The sequence below is a fragment of the Theropithecus gelada genome, chromosome 4, assembly GCF_003255815.1.
Source record: "Theropithecus gelada isolate Dixy chromosome 4, Tgel_1.0, whole genome shotgun sequence".
NCBI lineage: Eukaryota > Metazoa > Chordata > Mammalia > Primates > Cercopithecidae > Theropithecus > Theropithecus gelada.
The window spans coordinates 45,139,141-45,159,859 of record NC_037671.1 but is presented as its reverse complement, the minus strand read 5'-3'; the positions used below and the strand labels follow the sequence as shown (position 1 = coordinate 45,159,859).

At 43.0% G+C, this 20,719-nt stretch overlaps 1 protein-coding gene across 3 annotated transcripts in view; it reads right to left on the bottom strand.

Moving 5' to 3' along the window:
* Positions 1-20,719, bottom strand: part of BICRAL (BRD4 interacting chromatin remodeling complex associated protein like) — a 129,719-nt gene that overhangs the window by 64,045 nt on the left and 44,955 nt on the right. Inside the window, exons 1-2 of one of the 3 annotated variants that reach the window (XM_025384142.1) lie at positions 16,494-16,504; positions 12,691-12,692 (exon numbers count right to left, since the gene is read on the bottom strand). The exons of the other annotated variants lie outside the window; for them this stretch is intronic. The gene's annotated coding sequence lies outside the window, so the exon portion shown is untranslated. Of the gene's footprint in view, positions 1-12,690; positions 12,693-16,493; positions 16,505-20,719 lie in introns of those variants that run through there. 3 annotated transcript variants of the gene reach the window in all.

The following is a 20,719-nucleotide window of genomic DNA, read 5'->3' as shown; positions in this document are numbered from 1 at the left end:
GTGGCGGATGCCTGTAGTCCCAGCTACTCGGGAAGCTGACGCAGGAGAATGGGGTGAACCTGGGAGGCGGAGCTTGCAGTGAGCCCAGATTGTGCCACTGCACTCCAGCCTGGGCGACAGAGTGAGACTCCATCTCAAAATAAATAAATAAATTAATAATAATAATAATAATATGAGGCCGGGCACGATGGCTCACACCTGTAATCCCAGCACTTTGGGAGGCCGAGGTGGGCGGATCACGAGGTCAGGAGATCGAGACCATCCTGGCGAACACAGTGAAACCCCGTCTCTACTAAAAATACAACAAAAAATTAGCCGGGCGCGGTGGCGGGCGCCTGTAGTCCCAGCTACTCAGGAGGCCGAGGCAGGAGAATGGCGTGAACCCCGGAGGCGGAGGTTGCAGTGAGCTGAGATCGCGCCACTGCACTCCAGCCTGGGCGACAGAGCGAGACTCCATCTCAAAAAAAAAAAAAAAATAATAATAATAATATGAACTGGAGTTGGTTATTAAAAACATGAATGGCTGGACATGGTGGCTCATGCCTGTAAGCCCAGCACTTTGGGCGGCTGAGGCGGGTGGATCACTTGAGGTCAGGAGTTCAAGAGCAGCCTGGCCAACATGGCAAAACCCTGTCTCTACTAAAAATACAAAAATTAGCCAGGCCTGGTGATGGGTACCTTTAATCCCAGCTACTCGGGAGGCTGAGGCAGAATTGCTTGAACCTGGGAGGCAGAGGTTGCAGTGAGCCAAGATCATGCCATTGCACTCCAGTCTGAGTGACAAGAGCAAAACTCTGTCTCAAAAAACAAACAAAACATGAAAAACCACTAAGCACAGTGGCTCATGCTTGTAATCCCAGCACTTTGGGAGGTCAAGTGGGCGGATCGCTTGAGTTCAGGAGTTTGAGACCAGCCTAGGCAACACAGCAAAACCCTGTCTCTACTAAAAAATATAAAAATTAGCTGGGCATGGTGGTACATGCCTGTAGTCCCAGCTACTTGAGAGGCTAATGCGGGAGGATCAACAGAGTCCGGGAAGTGGAGGTTGCAGTGAACCCAGATAGCGCCATTGCACTCCAGCCTGGCCAACAGTGTAAGACCCCTGTCTCAAAAAAAAAAAAAAAAGAAAAAAAATAAAAATTAGCCAGGTATGGTGGCACATGCCTGTGGTCCCAGTTACTGGGGAGGCTGAGGTGAGAGGATTTCTTGAGCCCAGAAGGTCAAAGCTGCAGTGAGCTATCGTTGCACCACTGCCCTCAGCAACAGAGTAAGACTCTGTTTCAAGAAAACAAAAACCATGGACTCCTGTCCTCCGCTAACCCAACCCTGGAGATTCTGATTCACCTGGAATCTGGGGTTACTAGTTGCCCTTGGGAAAATTTCAAGCAAATTGGGGAACCTGTTCCAGGTCTGAGTGGAGTCAGGTGGGACCTGCAAACAAGGGCCTCAGGCTGACTCAGAAACACAAACTGAGGCTCCAACTCTCCAAACTTAAGGGGAGAATCCTGTTTCTTGGCAACCTGACTGAAGGAAAGATGCTGTGGGCAAAATCTTATTTGGGAATGCATCACCCTAAGCCACATTCAGTATCAATCCTTTTTTACTCCTTCCCACCAAATAATTCCTCTACTTCTTCCTTCTCCTCTTTAGCACATTGACTCATATTTACATTAGAAAGTCAGCTCCATCAGGGCAGAGGTTTGTGTCTGTTCACCAATGAACCTTGGCACCCAGAATAGCCCCGGCACATAATAGGAACTCAGCAAACATTTTAAAAAATGAACTTATCACCCTTTCTAATGTGTTGGTCACAGGATGGCAAACCTGCAACAGAACCAGGCACACAGGGAGAGTGTGTTTAGTCACTTTTTCTTGAAAACTTCAGTTTTTCAAGAAAGCATATTTTTCTTACTTTGGAGACCAGGTTATTCCTATAGGAGAACAATCTAAAGTGGAAAACAAAGAACTTTATTTAAGCTGACAACATACAATAGGGCTAAAGTTATTTTCCACTACTCCCTTACCCTCTATTCTAGCCCACTGCCACTCTCCTAGCCTCCAAACACAATGATTTACTTTCCCAGCATCTGTCCTTGTCCAGGTGACAAATTTCCTTACCTGAAATGCTCTTCTTCCTCTCCCATGTCTACTGAAAATACAACCATTATTCAAAATTAGTTTGGATCTGATCTCTGTGAATCCGTCTCTGACAACCTCAGCCTGTCTTCATAATTCTCTGCCCAGAATTCTGACAGCAGCAACACTGATCAGACACTGCTCTGTGTGATAATCTTCATTATGCTTATCTTCTGTTCCCAATTAAAGCAGCGCAGGCTGGGCATAGTGGCTCCCGCCTGTAATCCCAGCACTCTGGGAGGCCAAGGCAGGAGGATCGCTTGAAGCCAGAAGTTCAAGACCAGACTAGGCTACACAGTTAGACCTAATTTTTTTAAAAAAAGCAGAGCCCAAATATAAATGAATACACAACCATAAAGTGCTATGAGAGTGCTGATGAGACAGCATTTAATTCTCCCATCCCAAAGGCAGGCAACTTTTAGGCTGTATGGTTTTTTGCCATCAGAGAGCTGAATATACTGGCCCATTACAATAGGCACTAGCTAGCCTATCTCTACCCATCCCACTTGTCCCTGTAAGAAACCCTTAGTTCTTTGCTTCCTTGACCACCTGATGTCCCCAAAACTTATCAGTTTTTCAATTATTTGACTTTGCATATTCCTTTTACTTTGAAGACATTCCTGCCCACCTCCAAGCGGTCAACTGACAATGCCTACTTATCCTGAAGGTCTTGAGTAAAATGATACTGCCTTTCTTTAGTTTTATTTAAATCCTGAAGCAAAATTCATTATTCACTTATTCATATCCCCCAGAGGACATCTGACATCTTACCAGCACCTGACACATGTATGACAATACGGCCATGTGCCCCATAACAACTTTTCATATACAGTGGACCACATACATGATTATGGTCCCATAAGAGTATAATACTGGCTGGGCGCAGTGGCTCACGCCTGTAATCTCAGCACTTTGGGAGGCCGAGATGGGCAGATCATCTGAGGTCAGGAGTTTGAGACCAGCCTGACCAACGTGGAGAAACCGTGTCTCTACTAAAAACACAGAATTAGTCAGGCCTGGCACATGCCTGTAATCCCAGCTACTTGGGAGGCTGAGGCAGGAGAATTGTTTGAACCCAGGAGGCAGAGGTTACAGTGAGCAGAGAATGTGCCATTGCACTCCAGCCTGGGCAACAAGAGCGAAACTCCGTCTCAAAAAAACAAAAAACAAACAAACTATATATATATGTATATGTATATGTATATGTATGTGTATATATGTGTATATATAGTATGTGTATATATATGTGTGTATATATATAATATTGTTAGTGTACCTTTTCTGTGTGTGAATAGGATTAGACACACTAATGCTTACCATTGTGTTATGGTTGCCTACAGTATTCAGTATAGTAACATGCTGCACAGTCTTCTGCCTGGGAACAATAGGCTATACCATATAGCTTGGGTCTGCAGTAGGCTAGATCATCTAGGTTTGTGTAAGAGTACTCTGATGTTCACAAGGTAATGAAATTGCTAGGGCATTTCTTAGAACGTATCCTCATCCTTAAGCAACACATGAGTATACTTGGTTTTTCTGGCTTTCCCGTTGGCTTACAAGTTCCATGAAAACTGGATGAGTTTCCTTTCATCTCTGTGTTAGCAGAGGGTAGGGCAATGCCTGATACATATATGCCTAATAACTGTTTACCCTATGCAATTACTTTCGTAAGATTCTGATTTCCAAAGGACATTTTTAGGGGTAATGTCAGTTACTAATTTACTTTCCAAGAATATGCACCGAGGCTACATGTGAGCACTTTTTCACGATGGTACAGCACAGACTCTGGGATGCAGGCCTGGTCCTCCATGGTCCAGGATCCACTGGCTAATGTTGGACCCTTATCATCCAGTCAGGCATCTATCAAGCCAGTGTAAAAAAAGTGAGGAATCAACTGATCCCCACATCTTCTCCAAATCAGACCATTTACTTCTCTCAGGTGTAAGCAAATATAAGTTTTAAAGATCCACAGAATAAAAGATTGTGTGTCCTTCCAAGATAATCCACTTAATATTTAACAAACCTCCTTACAAAGGGATTTATGTGCTGAACATAAATATAAAATAGTTATTTGAAGTCTCCAAACATTTAGCACAGTAATTTATTATAATTAATAATAGTTGTGTTCATCAAAAGACTCGGAAGTAAAAATCTAAGTTGAAGACATTTACTAAGTTGAAGGCATAGTCAGGTATGGGTTTAAGGTCTACTGAGTATACTAACACTAGACCTTAAAGAAAAGACAACTCTACAATATGTTAAAAACCAGATGCTGTGACAAAAATGTTTTTATACTTCTTTACTGTGTTTTCTAAGAGAGTGTGAGGGCATTTTGATAACTATGGAAAACCATACACAGGAAATGATTGAGAAATGAGGGGCTGGGCATGGTGGCTCACACCTGTAATCTCAGCACTTTGGGAGCTGAGGAGGGAGGACTGTTTATGTGCATGAGTTCAAGACCAGCCTGGACAACATAGTGAGACCTCATCTCTATTAAAAACAAAAAGAACTAAAAGCTAAAAGAGCCAAAAGTAAGTCTTACTTATATATTCTCAATAAAGACAAACTATCTGAATATTAAATAGAAACTGCTCTGATACTTATCTATTTCTAGTTTTATTCAGAAAAATATTTATGCATATATGTGTGTGTTTTTTTTGTTTTTTTTGGTTTTTTTTTCTGAGATAAGGTCTTGCTCTGTTGCCCAGGCTGGATTACAATGGCATGAATGTGGCTCAAAGTGATTCTCCTACCTCAGCCTCCCAAGTAGCTGAAAACAAAGGTGCATGCCACTGTGCTAATTTTTAAAAAATTCATACAGAAGGGATTGCTCACCATGTTGCCCAGGCTGGTCTCAAACTCCTGGCCTCAAGGAATCCTCCTGCCTTGGCCTCCCAAAGTGCTAAGATTACAGGTGTGAGTCACCATGCCCAGCATGATGATATATTTTATTAAACAAAATGGAGATTTATCTAAGTCATTTATGTTTTTCCTAAAGCAAAGGGAATTTATTTTAGGGAATACTTTTTTATTTTTTATTTGTTTTGAGACGGAGTCTCACTCTGTCACCCAGGCTGGAGTGCAGTGGCGTGATCTTGGCTCACTGCAATCTTGGCCTCCCAGGTTCAAGCAGATTCTCCTACCTCAGCCTCCTGAGTAGCTGGGATTATAGGTGTGCGCCACCGTGTCTGGATAATTTTTGTATGTTTAGTAGAGACAGGGTTTCACCATGTTGGCCAGGCTGGTATCGAACTCCTGACCTCAAGTAATCTGCCTGCCTTGGCTTCCCAAAGTGCTGGGATTAAGGCATGAGCCACCATGCCTGACCTATTTTAGAGAACATTTTAAATGAAATAAAAGCAATAATACTACGAATATGATTTTTTCCACTTTTACAGACTATGGACATTTTTGTACAATGCCAGTCATAAATAGTAAAAAAGACGGGACTCTGCTGTTTGCATTCCTAGCCCACAGTCAAAACATTCACTAGGCCGGGCGCGGTGGCTCAAGCCTGTAATCCCAGCACTTTGGGAGGCCGAGGCGGGTGGATCACGAGGTCAGGAGATCGAGACCATCCTGGCTAACATGGTGAAACCCCGTCTCTACTAAAAATACAAAAAACTAGCCGGGCGTGGTGGCGGGCGCCTGTAGTCCCAGCTACTTGGAGGCTGAGGCGGGAGAATGGCGTGAACCCGGGAGGTGGAGCTTGCAGTGAGCCGAGATCGCGCCACTGCACTCCAGCCTGGGCGACAGAGCGAGACTCCGTCTCAAAAAAAAAAAAAAAAAAAAAAAACATTCACTAAAATACAGTATGGTAAAAATTGAGCTATTAAAGTCAAAACTGCTTAATAGTAGGACACCATTTCTTGGTGTCGTTTAAATATATTCTGGTCCCTATGTATGGAACTGCTTTAAAAAATTCAAAATGTCAGTAATTATAAACAAAATGTAGATTTCTCTCTCTCTCTCTCTTTTTTTTTTCTTTTAAGAGTCTTGCTCTGCTGGCCAGGCTGGAGTGGAGTGGCTCAATCTCGGCTCACCGCAGCCTCCACCTCCAGGTTTCAGCAATTCCCCTGCTTTAGCCTCCCAAGTAGCTGGGATTACAGGCACCCACCACCATGCCTGGCTAATTTTGTATTTTTAGTAGAGACAGGGTTTCACCATGTTGGCCAGGCTGGTCTCGAACTCCTGACCTCAGGTGATCCCAAAGTACTGGGATTACAGGCGTTAGTCACTGTGCCCGGCTATATATTTCTTTTATTAAGCATCAGTATTAGCAATCTGATTAAAGTTATTATGAAAACTCTTGACTCTCTTTACTCTCTGTCAATGAGTAACATTCAAAATATTTTGGTTTTATGGCGTGTTCCAAGAAAAATAAGCCCTATGAAAATAATAATGTTAACAAACAAAATTCCATTTTACAAAGTCAACGTTACCATGGAAGATACACTGAAGATTCCCTTTTATAAAGATAGACTCAAACAGAAAATGTGAGGACATAGCCAGATGTGCTGGTGGGCGCCTGTAGTCCCAGCTACTCAGGAGGCTGAGACACGAGAATCCCTTGAACCCAGGAGGCGGAGGTTGCAGTGAGCTGAGATCACACCACTGCACTCCAGCCTGGGCGATGAAGCGAGACCCTGTCTCAAAAAAAAAGAAAAGAAAAAAGAAAAAAATGTGTGGACAAAATCAGTTTCCTAACAAGGAGAAAACAAGTGTGCTTTTATTTAAGCTTAAAAATGATTTAAGTCCGGGCACGGTGGCTGAGGCTTATAATCCCAGCACTTTGGGAGGCTGAAGTGGGCAGATCACTTGAGGTCAGGAGTTGGAGACCAGCCTGGCCAACATGGCAAAACCCCATCTCTACTAAAAATAAAAAAAATCACTTTGGGAGGCCGAGGCAGACAGATCACAAGGTCAGGAGTTGGAGACCAGCCTGGCCAACATAGTGAAACCCTATCTCTACTAAAAATACAAAAATTAGCTGGGCGTGGTGGCAGGCACCTGTAATCCCAGCTACTCGGAAGGCTGAGGCAGGAGAATCACTTGAAGCTGGAAGGCAGAGCTTGCAGTGAGCCGAGATTGTGCCATTGCACTCCAGCCAGGGCAACAGAGTGAGACTATGTCTTAAAAAAAAAAACAAAACAAAAACCCCAAAATTACCCGAGTGTGGTAGTGCACGCCTGTAATTCCAGCTACTTGGGAAGCTGAGGCAGGAGAATTGCTTGAACCCGGGGGGCGGAGGTTGCAGTCAGCCAAGATCGGGCCACTGCACTCCAGCTTGGGAGACAGAGCAAGATTCTGTCTCAAATAAATAAATAAATAAATAAATATTTAAGAAAGAATATGGACAAATATATTTGTAGCATATTACTCCAAGCAAGGTTTTACAATGAGTTTCTACAAACAGTTTAAAGATACTGATTTAATGTCATCTTTTTAAACTCTCTTTAAGAGACATAAACTTCTGTCTACTGAAATCTTTAATAAATCCTAAGAAACGCCACGTGAACTGGAATTTGTATTGTAATTATTTGTATCAAGAGACCATGAGATACATAGTTTCAGTTGGAGAAGATGAAAAACTTCTGGACAAGAATGGTGGTGATGGGCCGGGAGCGGTGGCTCATGCCTGCAATCCCAGTGCTTTGGGAGGCCAAGGCTCGAGGATCACAAGGTCGAGAGATTGAGACCATCCTGGCTAACATGGTGAAACCCCGTCTCTACTAAAAATACAAAAAACTAGCCAGGCATGGTGGCGCGTGCCTGTAGTCCCAGCTACTGAGGAGGAGACTGAGGCAGGAGACTCCCTTGAACCCAGGAGGCGGAGGTTGCAGTAGGCTGAGATCACACCACTGAATTTTAGCCTGGACGACAGAGCAAGTGTCCATCTCAGAAAAAAAAAAAAAGATTTAGTGGTGAATCTAATAACTACCCTCATTTGGAAGATAGTAATATTTCAAGATATTTGCTAATATAATGGGATATAAAAATATTTCAGCCAGGTATGGTGGCTCCTGCCTATAATCCCAGCACTTTGGGAGGCCAAGGCAGGAGGTTCATTTGAGCTCAGGAGTACAAGTCCAGCCTGGGCAATATAGTGAGACTTTGTCTCTAATATATATTTCTACTGGGTAAAAAATTTCCAGGCACTTTTTTTTTTTTTTTGACCAATAATGATTACTATTTATCATTGTTCTTTAATCATTTTTAAAATTATACTTTAAGTTCTAGGGTACATGTGTACAACGTACAGGTTACATATATATACATGTGCCATGTTGATGTGCTGCATCCATTAACTCCTCATTTACATTAGGTATATCTCCTAATGCTATCCCTCCCCCCTCCCCCCACCCCACGACAGGCCCCAGTGTGTGATGTTCCCCTTCTCCAGGCACTGTTAATACAGTCAAGCCCTCCATATTCATGGGTTCCGCACCCCCAGATTCAAACAACCACAGATTGAAAATATTTGGGAAAAATAAAACAAAAAAATGACAATATAACATCAAAAAATAATACAAATTTTAAAATGATATAGTCTAACAACTATTACATAGCATTTACATTTTATTAAATATTGTAAGTATTCTAGAAATGACTGGCTACTGTGGGCATGCTGCCTATGGGGTAGCTATGCTCTGCAAGGAACAGTAATAAAAAATAAAAATTAAAACAAATCTAGAGATGATTTAAAGTATATGGGAGGATCTGTGTAGGTTATATGCAAACACTACACAATTTGTTTTCTAATTTTATTTATTTATTTAGAGACAGTGCCCAGGCTGGAGTGCAGTGACTTGATCTCAACTGACTACAACCTCCACCTCCAGGGTTTGAGCGATTCTCCTGTCTCAGTCTCCCGAGTAGCTGGGACTACAGGTGCCTGCCACCACCCCCGGCTAATTTTGTACTTTTAGTAGAGACGAGGTTTCATCACGTTGGCCAAGCTGGTCTCAAACTCCTTGCCTCAAGTGATCTGCCTGCCTTGGGCTACCAAAATACTGGGATTACAGGTGCGAGCCACCATGCCCGGCCCACCTTTTTTTTTCTAATTAAAAAAATTTGTTTTCTTTTTCTGGTTTATGTGACTCTTTTTTAGATTTATTTTAATTTTCTTTTTTTTTCTTTTTTTCTTTTTTTTTTTGAGACGGAGTCTCGCTGTGTCACCCAGGCTGGAGTGCAGTGGCGCGATCTCGGCTCACTGCAAGCTCCGCCTCCCGGGTTTACGCCATTCTCCTGCCTCAGCCTCCGAGTAGCTGGGACTACAGGCGCCCGCCACCGCGCCCGGCTAGTTTTTTGTATTTTTAGTAGAGACGGGGTTTCACGGTGTTAGCCAGGATGGTCTCGATCTCCTGACCTCGTGATCCACCCGCCTCGGCCTCCCAAAGTGCTGGGATTACAGGCTTGAGCCACCGCGCCCGGCCTGATTTATTTTAATTTTAGATTCAGAGGGTACATGTGCATATTTTTTAGATGGGCATATTGCATACTGGTGGCGACTGGGCTTTTAGTGTACCCATTACCCAAATAGTGAACACTGTACCCAATAGGTAATTGTCAACCCTCACTCCGCTCCCTCCCTACCCCCTTTTGAAGTCCCTAGTGTCTATTATTTCCATCTTTATGTCCATGTGTACTGTTGTTTAGCTCCTACTTATAAATGAGAACGTGTGGCATTTGATTTTCTGTTTCTGAGTTAGTTCACTTAGGATAATGACCTCTGCCTCCATCCATGTTTCTGCAAAGGGCATGATATCATTCTTTTCCATAGCTGGGTCCACCATTTTATTTATTTATTTTTGAGACAGAGTCTCACTTTGTCACCAAGGCTGGAGTGCAATCGTGGCTCACTGAAACCTCTGCCTCCCAGGCTTAAGTGATTCTCCTGCCTCAGCCTCTGGAACAGCTGGGATTACAGGTGCGTGCCACCATGCTCGGCTAATTTTTGCAATTTTTGTAGAGACAGGGTTTCACCATGTTGGCCAGGCTGGTCTCACACTTGACCTCCTCAGGTGATCCACCTGCTTTGGTGTCCCAAAGTGCTGGGATTACAGGTATGAATCACTGCACCGGGCCTGTAACAATTTAATAATAAAAAAAAGCAGTGATAGCTGAGACCCAAATGGGTTGACATTATGTTAATGCTTTATATGCATGATCTCACTTAGTCCTTTCAAACTCCCTCAGAAAGGTAAGTCCTCTCTCCAGAGGAAGAAACTGAGGCACACTCCCTCAGGGAAGTTACTCACTCAAGGCAGTACCTACAGCAAGATGCTAGAACTCAGATCGGTCTGGTTCCAAAGCTGTTACTTTTTTTTCCTTTTTAAGTCAAATTACTCCTTGCTTGAAAACCTTTAGGATTTTTTAACATGTAAGAGAAAATTAAAATACTTTGGCCTTACATTTAGTGCATTTCACAAGCTGATCACAAGGTCCCTTCCCAGCCTTCCCTTTTCTCTCTCTTTTTAAACTTCTCACTTCATCCAAAGAAGTCTCCTTACTGTCTGCCTCTCTTATAAAATCCCAACCTAACTTTGTTCTTTTCCACCTAAGTTCCTCTGCTTATGTATCTTTTCCTGGTCAACAAAATCTTCCTTTTCCTTTAGGCTCCAGTTCAAATTCCATTTCTTACATGTAACCCTTGATAGTTCATCTTTTTTTTTTTTGAGATGGAGTTTCGCTCTTGTTGCCCAGGCTGGTGTGCAATGGCACGATCTCAGCTCACCGAAAGCTCTGCCTCCTGGGTTCAAGCGATTCCCCTGCCTCAGCCTCCCGAGTAGCTGGGATTACAGGCACATGCCACCACACCTGGCTAATTTTGTACTTTTAGTAGAGATGGGGTTTCTCCATGTTGGTCAGGCTGGTCTCAAACTCCTGACCTCAGGTGATCCACCCGCCTTGGCCTCCCAAAATGCCGGGATTCAGGCATGAGCACCGCACCTGACTGACAGCTCATTCTCTTTTACCCACATCGCATCTGTCCGGAAATCCCACTGGCTATACCTTCAAAATACATCCAGAATCCAATCACGTACCACCTCCACTACCATCTCTCTGGTCCAAGCCATCATCATCTCCCACCAGCTGTCTCTGCTTTTGCTCTTTTATACTCTAGAATCTATTCTCAACCCAAATTCCAGAAGTGACCCTTTTAAAACAGAAATCAAAACTCTCCAATGAACCTTCACTTCCTGTCATGTAAAAACCAAAATTCTTTTATGTGCTAGACTGTGAACACCCATAATGTCCTACACGACTGCTCTGTTCCTCAACCTCTCTGATCCCTTTTGATTCTCGCCCTTGCTACCTTGCCACACCCAGAACTCAAAATGCATGCTCATGTCTTAGGCCCTTTGCAGTGGCTGCTGTCTGCCTGGAATGCCCTTCCTCCAGATATCCTCAGGCTTAAGACTTTTTCAAGACTCTGCTCAAAGACAATCATGACCTTCCAGACAATCTTCCCACACCCCAGCACTCCCTATCTTCCTATATGTTTACCCCATAACATACTACAGAGTCTGCTTAGGTTTATTGTCTGTCTTTCCCAAGAGAACAGGGCTTTGATCTTTTGCTCACTGCAGCATCCTGGGAGCCTAGAATGGCACCTGGCACACATTATGTGCTCAACGTTTGCTGAATGGATAAATGAATAGATGCTGTCACAACACCTCAGTCAAAGGTTCTCTCTCCTTTTCTCTTGCTTATACTAATCATTTGGCACTTACCATACACTGTTGTGTAGTTTTCTGTGTGTACATATGATCCACCTGCCTAGATTATGTGTTCCTGTGCCCTCCAAATGCTCTGCACAAATTTAGCATTTAATAAATATTTGCTGATGAAATATCACTGCACTGCCTTTTTATTTCAGAGTAGATAGTGATGGTAATAATTTTCAAAACAAGACATTCCACTTAGAAAAGAAACATTCTAGAAAGCAATATGATGTAAGAAAAAAATATTTAATTTGAAAAGTTAATCTTAAAAAGAATGGAACATATCTTAAAGGTGCATATACATTATACAAAATCCACATCATGCTCTGGAAATATTTATTCTGTGACTTTCACAGCCTCTTATGTCCTAAAGATATGCTTGAGAGTCAAGCTCAAGGTAATTTTTGATAGTAAGGTAATTTGAGACATAGAACATCTATTAAATAATAATTATATGTTGGGAATTGAGGTAATATATGACAGAAATAAAACAATGTGAAATAGGTCACATTATATATATATATATATATATATATATGTATTTTATTTTTATTTTTTGAGACAGAGTCTTGCTCTCTGTTGCCCAGGCAGTGGCATGATGTTGGCTCACTGCACCCTCCACCTCCCAGGTTCAAGCAATTCTTGTGCCTCAGCCTCCTGAGTAGCTGGGATTGTGGGCGTGCACCATCATGCCTGGCTAATTTTTATATTTTTAGTAGAGATGGGATCTCGCCATGTTGGCCAGGCTGGTCTTGAATTCCTGACCTCAGGTGATCCACCAGCCTCGGCCTCCCAAAGTGCTGGGATTACAGGTGTGAGCCACCGCTCCTAGTCTTTTGTCACGTTTTAAAATCTAATAGCAAAAAGTTTTGGAAAACAAGTTAGACAACTTTCTAACAACAGATGTAGATCTTTTCAGTTACCTTGACTGTAGTTCATGCATAATTCTCTTTGTGAGTGTTGGTGGGGAGATCAGTAAATAGACTCTTGCATGACTTACGGTTTCTTTTTTTTTTTTTTTTTTTGAGACGGAGTTTTGCTCTTGTTGCCCGGGATGGATTGCAATGGCGTGATCTTGGCTCATTGCAACCTCCGCCTCCCAGGTTCAAGCAATGCTCCTGCCTCAGCCTCCTGCAATTACAGTAGCTGCAATTACAGGTGCCGGCCATCACGCCGGGCAATTTTTTTTTTTTTTGTATTTTTAGTAGAGACGGGTTTCACCATGTTGGCCAGGCTGGTCTCAAAGTCCTGGCCTCAAGTGATCCGTCCGCCTCAGCCTCCCAAACTACTGGGATTACAGGCGGGAGCCATGATGCCCGGCCACTTATAGTAAGTTCTTAATTGATATGTCTAGCTTAACCTTAAAACTTGACAATACAAATCAAAAAAGAACATAAAATATTAGTGCTCATAAAATATATAAAATAGAGTCAGGCATGGTGGAGTACACCTGTAGTCTCAACTACTTGGCAGGGGAAGCAGGAGGATCCCTTGACTCCAGGAGTTCAAGGTCACAGGTACACGGCCAAACACACACACACACACACACACACACACACAGAGTGAAAAGGGGTTGACTTTCACAGATTTCTCCGTCCTAAAACTCTCACAGATCTGGAGAATTACAATTCTAATGGGAAATAAGAATAAACCAACCTGGCCGGCCATGGTGGCTCATGCCTGTAATCCCAGTACTCTGGGAGGCCCAGGCTGGTGGATCACTTGAGGTTAGGAGTTGGAAACCAACCTGGCCAACACGGTGAAACCCCATCTCTACTAAAAATACAAAAATTAGCGGCTGGGCGCGGTGGCTCACGCCTGTAATCCCAGCACTTTGGGAGGCCGAGGTGGGCAGATCACAAGGTCAGGAGATCGAGATCATCCTAGGTAACACAGTGAAACCCTGTCTCTACTTTAAAAAAAAAAAAAAATTAGCCGGGCATGGTGGCAGGGGCCTGTAGTCTCCACTACTTGGGAGGCTGTGGCAGAAGAATGGCGTGAACCTGGGAGGCAGAGCTTGCAGTGAGCTGAGTTCACGCCATTGCACTCCAGCCTAGGCAACAGAGCGAGACTCCGTCTCAAAAAAAAAAAAAAAAAATAGCTGGGCATGGTGGCATGTGCCTGTAAATCCTAGCTACTGGGGAGGCTGAGGCATGAGACTCACTTGAACCTGGGAGGTGGAGTTTGCAGTCAGCTGAGATTGTACCACTGCACTCCAGCCTGGGCAACAGAGTGAGATTCCATCTCAAAAAATAAAAGAAATAAACCAACCAGCCAATTTCTTTCTCTTCTTTTTTTTTGTGACAAGAGTTTCGCTCTTGTCACCCAGGCTGGAGTGCAGTGGCGCAATTTCAGCTCACTACAACCTCCGCCTCCCAGATTCAAAGCAATTCTTGTGCCTCAGCCTCCAGAATAGCTGGGATTACAAGCACCCGCCACCACGCCTGGCTAATTTTTGTATTTTTAGTAGAGATGGGGTTTCTTCATGTTGGCCAGTCTGGTCTCAAACTCCTGACCTCAAGTGATTCACCCACTTCAGCCTCCCAAAGTGCTGGGATTACAGGCATGAGCCACCGCATCCAGCATCAATTTCTAAATATACTTATTTGCACTTCTAAAAAGTCTCAGGGTTAAATTAAATCTAGGCCAAGCGGAGTGGCTTATACCTGTAATCCCAACACTGTGGGAGGCTGAGGCAAGAGGACTGCTTGAAGCCAGGAGTTTGAGACCAGCTTGGGCAACATAGCGAGAACTCACATCTACATTAAAAAAAAAAAAAAAAATTAGCTGGGTATGGTGGTGCACGCACATAATCCCAGCTACTCAACAGAGGCTGAGGTGAGAGGGCTGCTTGAGCCTGCGAGATGGAGGCTATAGCTATGATCATGCCATGGGACTCCAACCCTGGGTGATCAAGATACTGTCTTGGAAAAAAACCAAAAATGTTTGTAAGAAAAAAAGTTACAGAAGCTAAGCTTCTTATTAAGAAAAGAAAAATGTTTCATAAACTTAATGTAGCCTAAGTGTATGGTGTCTATAAAGTTCATAGTAGTGTACAGTAATGTCCTAGGCTTTCACATTCATTCACCACTCACTGACTCACCCAGACCAACTTCCAGTCCTCCAAGCTTCATTCATGGTAACTGCCCTATGCAGGTACACCATTTTTTCTTTTGTGTCATATTTTCACTGTACCCTATGTTTAGATATGTCGAGATACACAAATACAGTCACCTATAGTATCCAGGTACAGTAACATGCTGTACAGATTTACAGTACAGGAGGAACAGGCTATATCATATGGCCTAGGTGTGTGGTAGGTTATACCATCTTGGTTTGCGTAACAGCACTCTATGGTGTTTGTACACAATGAAATCACCTAACGATGCATTCAGCAGAACCAATCCCTGTCATTAAATGGCACATGACTGTATTTATTAAAAACCCATCAGAGGCCAGATGCAGTGCCTCATACCTGTAGTCCTAGCACTTTGGGAGGCCGAGGTGAGAAGATCGCTTGAGCCCAGGAGTTTGAGACATGCCTGTGCAACATAGTGAGCTCCCATCTCAAAAAACAAAAACAAAAACCAAACCCGTCAGGGTCTCAAACAAGGTGAAGGTTTAACAAATATTATTTCTCTTCCCCCTCATTTTCTTCCTTGTGAAAATGTTTCCACTTCAGGCCAGGACACAAAGTTCAATTCCTAATGAAACAAAGTGTCCTGGATTTGGGTTCAACTGAAATAAACCATTTCTAGAAAGCCAGTATCTGTCATATCTTATTCTCTCACATTCTCAGACTCAGGGCTTTAATTTTAAGTAATGTTAAGTGTTTAATGTGTTTGCAAGATAGAGAGCAAAAGAACCCACAAAAACAGAACATGTTCGGTTTCACAACTTTATTACAAATAAATTTGTAAGTAAACAAATCATAACTTTATAGGTTAAAGTTGATCGGGATTAAGGAGAACCTGGGTATAAGATCTGATAACAGCGAGGTCTCAGGATCTTTTCCTGAGTGGGAGTACACACGAGGTAGGGAAGAGAAAACAACAAACCAGAACAAAGCTGCTGCTCCTAGGTCCTCTTTCTTCCATCTTCCCACACAGCATTCTGACAGTCCCTGAGCTCTCCTCAACTGCACTACAAAAGGGCAGGCTACCCCCAGCACAGCCAAGTCCTGGGCTCCCTTTGCTAGCAGCCAGGCACCATGTTAGTGATTTCCACCTTAGGGCTTTCCTTTTAAAGTCCACACCCCACATGCCTTTTCAGTCAGCTCTCTCACCTCTCCATACTCATTTCACTCTTCCCCAACTCCCCCAGCCCACCTTCTGCCAGCTCCTTCACTCACTGTATTTTCCACTTCTACTATACAGAACATTATTCATCAAGCAAGAGCCATGCCATGCAGAAACGCATCTGGTATGCTACGTAAATCATGCTGTTTCACCCGTTTTCCCCATGGTGGATACATTCCAGATTTGCTCCTCTCACCTTTAACTCAAAGCTATCTTTCTCAGTGAAGAATGTAGACAGCTATTTTGAATTCCATCATCTACTCCATTCTTATTTTCTCTAATCTCACTTTACGGTTATGGTTTAGCCTATTTGGGGAGCAAAGAAAACTCATGAAAAAGGGAATGACAGCAGATTCAAAGACGAAAGAATGGGGAAAAGAAGGTGGGGGGGGGGTGCTACATACTTCCATTTGACATTGTTTAAGTAAAAAATGATTTTCTTGGCAGGATGCTGTGGCTCATGCTTGTAATCCCAGCACTTTGGGAGGGCAAGGTGGGAAGGCTGCTTGAGCCCAGGAGTTTGAGGCCAGCCTGGGTAACAAAGAGAGACCCGTCTCTACCAAAAAAAAAAAAAAATTTTTTTTCTTTAATTATCTGGGCATGGTGTTGCATTCCTATAGTCCCAGCTACCTGGGAGGCTGAGGTGGGGGGATCCCTTGAGTCCAGGAAGTTCAGGCTGCAGTGAGCTACGACTGTACCACTGCACTCCAGCCTGGGTAACAGAGTGAGAGACCCTGTCTCAAAAACAAACAAAAAACGGAACTCAATGCTTATTTCTCTCCTTTCCTGTTCTGTAATCAGATTTTTTTTTCTCATCACTTGCACAGATCAGAACGTCAAATGCTATAACCCACCACACATTCAATGGTCTTGATTCTTTTTCTCACAGATCCCTCTAATACTATGAGGCATTGCCGATCTCTACAGAACACTGCTTTCCTTTTGATTCCCATCATTCTACTCTACCTAGGTTCTGCAAATACTGAGTCAGCAAATGTTTACTGAGTGCTCAACTTGTTTTGAATGCTGTGATAAAGGCTTAGAACAAAACAGTAAACATGGGAGCAAATAATGTAATATTCTCAGGTCCTATTCTAGAATCTCTACGTCTATAGGTGACTTATGCACCCTCAAGTTTGGTACCATGATAAGAAGACATACTTTCTCTTTAGTTTCAGTAATCTGAGATTTCATTTCCAAAGCAATTTTCTTCCATATGCAAATAACACCTCTATCTGCCACAAATATTTAAGTGTTCTTTTTTTTTTTTTTTTTGAGATAGTCTAGCTCTGTCACCCAGGCTGAAGTACAGTGGGGAGATCTCAGCTCACTGCAATGTCTGCCTTCCAGGTTCAAGCAGTTCTCATGCCTCAGCCTCCTGAGTAGCTGGGATTACAGGTGTGTGCCACCATGCCTGGCTATTTTTTTTGTCTTTTTAGTAGATATGGGTTTTGCCATGTTGGCCAGGCTGGTTTCGAACTCCTGGCCTCAAGTGATTTGCCTGCCTCGGCCTCCCAAAGTGCAATTTTAACCATTTTCTTTTTCCAGGATTGGGAAAACCCTTTATTTCTCTATAGAATTACTGAATTTTAACTATTCAAAAGTGTTCAGTTGAGTGGCAATACATACATTCACATTGTTGTGAAATCAAGAGCCCTATCCAGCTTTAGAAATTTTTCATCTTCCCAAAATGAAACTCTGTACCCATTAACTCACTTTAAGCCAGTAATGATTTTCATGGCCTCCACACCGATTCTTCTCCTGCTTTCCTACTTGGCTAACATTTCAAGGCTCATCATCAAAATCACCCCCTTGCAACTACTCTCAAGCCTCTGGCACTGCTTCTCCTCCGTCAAACCTGCAGGGCAAAACACGAATTTTGGGTGAACTGATTTACCTGCCTGCTCTTTGCTGCAGTCATAACAGCTGAATGTTGCTAGGAGAAAAATCACACAACTAGCTCAGCTGACTGGTTTCCCCTTAAATTCATGGCCCCAAGCCATGGTGAGGATTCAACAATGCCCAGCATTGAAACGACCTTGTTTCCCAGTTACTCAGTTCCTTGTCCTGTTGCTCAAGGTGAAGTGTCCATCTCTCCTGAAATCATCCACTACCCCTTCTTCGTTTAAGTTGCTGGCCTTGCGAAGAGACCAAGACTACCAAGACACTGTGTGGAACCCTGTCTCTACTAAAAATACAAAATTAGCCAGGTGTGGTGGTGCATACCTGTAATCCTAGCTACTTGGGAGGCTGAGGCAGAATTGCTTGAACCCGAAGTGAAGGTTGCAGTGAGCCGAGATTGCACCACTGCACTCCAGCCTGGGCAACAAGAGTAAAACTCCGTCTCCAAAAAAAAAAAAAAAAAAGAAGAACGCTGCTCCACTGGTAGTCTTCTGGATTAGTCTCACCTTCTCTATTAAATATTCTCATTAGCCTATCTAGTTCCCACTGTTTAAAAGAAAGGCCCTCTTCTTTACATAGGGAGACTCTGTCTCTACAAAAAAAAAATTTTTTTTTCATTAGTTGGGTTACGGTGGTGCACACCTGTGGTCCCAGCTACTCAGAAGAGGCTGAGGTAGGAGGATCACTTGATCCCAGGAGGCTGAGGCTGTGGTGAGCCATAATTTGCACCATTGCACTCCAACCTGGATGACTGACACCTTGTCTAAAAAAAAAAAAAAAAAAAAAAAAGCCCTCTTCTTTGACCCCATCTCCCTCTGAAGCCACTAAACTGTTTCTCTCCACTTTACAGCAGCAAAATTTCCCTAACTGTCGATATTTACCTCCCTTCCTACTCTCTCTTCAAAGCATTCCAATGTGGCTTGGACCACTTGTCAAAACAATCACCATCATGTTGTCAAATCCGAATAAACATTTCTCTATTCTCATTGTGTAACTTCTCAGCAGCATTTGACAGAGGTGACCATTCCCTCTTTCTTGAAAATAAAACACTCTCCCACTTTAATGGCTGAAACTTCTCAGTCTCCTTTGCCCAAGCTTTAGCCATTGTTAGTGTTTTAGGGTTTTTTTTCCCCCCACAGAGCTGGCTGTGTGGGAGACCAGAGTTTTATTAGTCAAATCAGTCTCCTACGGCTTGATCTTAAGGCCACAATCTCAATCAGTTCCATGACATGCCATCTGTACACTAGTGACTCCCAAAATTCATGTGCAGTCTAGATCACTCCCCTCAGCTCGACTTAAATATTCATTGCCTACTTAACTCTCCACTTGGATGTCTCCTAAGTATTTCAAACATACAACAGGTTCCACACAGAACTCTTGCTACCCACCCCTCCCCACCTGTTCCTCCTCCAGTCTTCTCCAACCAGCAAATGGTACCATCAGCAGCCCAAGGCTGGGGTGTGCAACCTGAAGGCACCCTTGATTCCTCCCTCTCCCTCCACAGCCAACCTATTAAGCAAATCCTTCTGATTCCATCTCCAAAATATATATGTGAAAGCTGCTGTCTACTCTGCTGTATCTCATTGCCACTTTACTTGCCCGAGATACTATTGATCTTGGGCTGACTACTACAATACCCTCCTAACTTCCCTGTTTCCTCTCTTCCTCTAAATAGTTATTTTTTAAAAAAATTATCACTGCCCAAATTAAAACCCCTCATTGCCATTAGAATAAAATCCAAAAATCCCCCTATGATGTAACACAAGAAGACCTATAGGATTTCTCCATCTCCATCTCATGCCTACCGTATTCTTAATTTCTCCCCTTGCTCAGAGGAGCCTTCTCTCCATTCTAACACCCAGCCTTCCAGTTCTTTGAACTTGTTCCCATGTCTGGAATGTCTCCCCAGCTTTTCACATGGCTAGCACAAGTTCATGTTTCAAGTCTCAGCTCAAATATCACCTCTACAAAGAGACTTTCCTTGACCCTTACTACACAAAATGGTCATTCCCAACATACTCTTTTAGCTCCACCAGCCACTTATATTTTTTCTTAATCTGTCATTATCGTGATTTTAACCATTTTCTGTCCTTCCCCACTATACTGTAAATTCCGTGAGTGCAGAGATCTTGAATTCCAATAAAGGTTAAAGAAGCTACTGTTTCCCTCTAAGCAGGTTTATTTTAGATTTCCGCCTCATTTCAAGCTTTACTGGATTTTAGTCTAGTCAAAGATTATAATTACTTTGGCATTTACCATAAAAAACAAGGCGAGAAAAACCAGAAGTGACTTCCCTTCAAAAACTGTAAGTCACTCCACCCACCTAGTGGTCTAGACTGGACAGACTGCACAGAGGTATTCAACAGATGCTCCTTACAAAAATTTTCCAATGTGGACATATGCAAAGATGGTATTAATTCTGACATCTGCATCAAAAATCTAAGTTTTAAACTACTCTTCCTAGCAATCACTAAACACAAAGATCTGAGAAGAATCAACAAGGGAAAGCACAAAATAAGTAAAATACATGATCCTTAATCCAGAGAAGTTAATGATTTCATCACTGACTTAGTTCTCTTTCTCATTTTAGTAAGGTCATCTATTCATCACCTGCTCTAGATGCTTCTTCCTGACCCGTTTTTTGTCACCAGG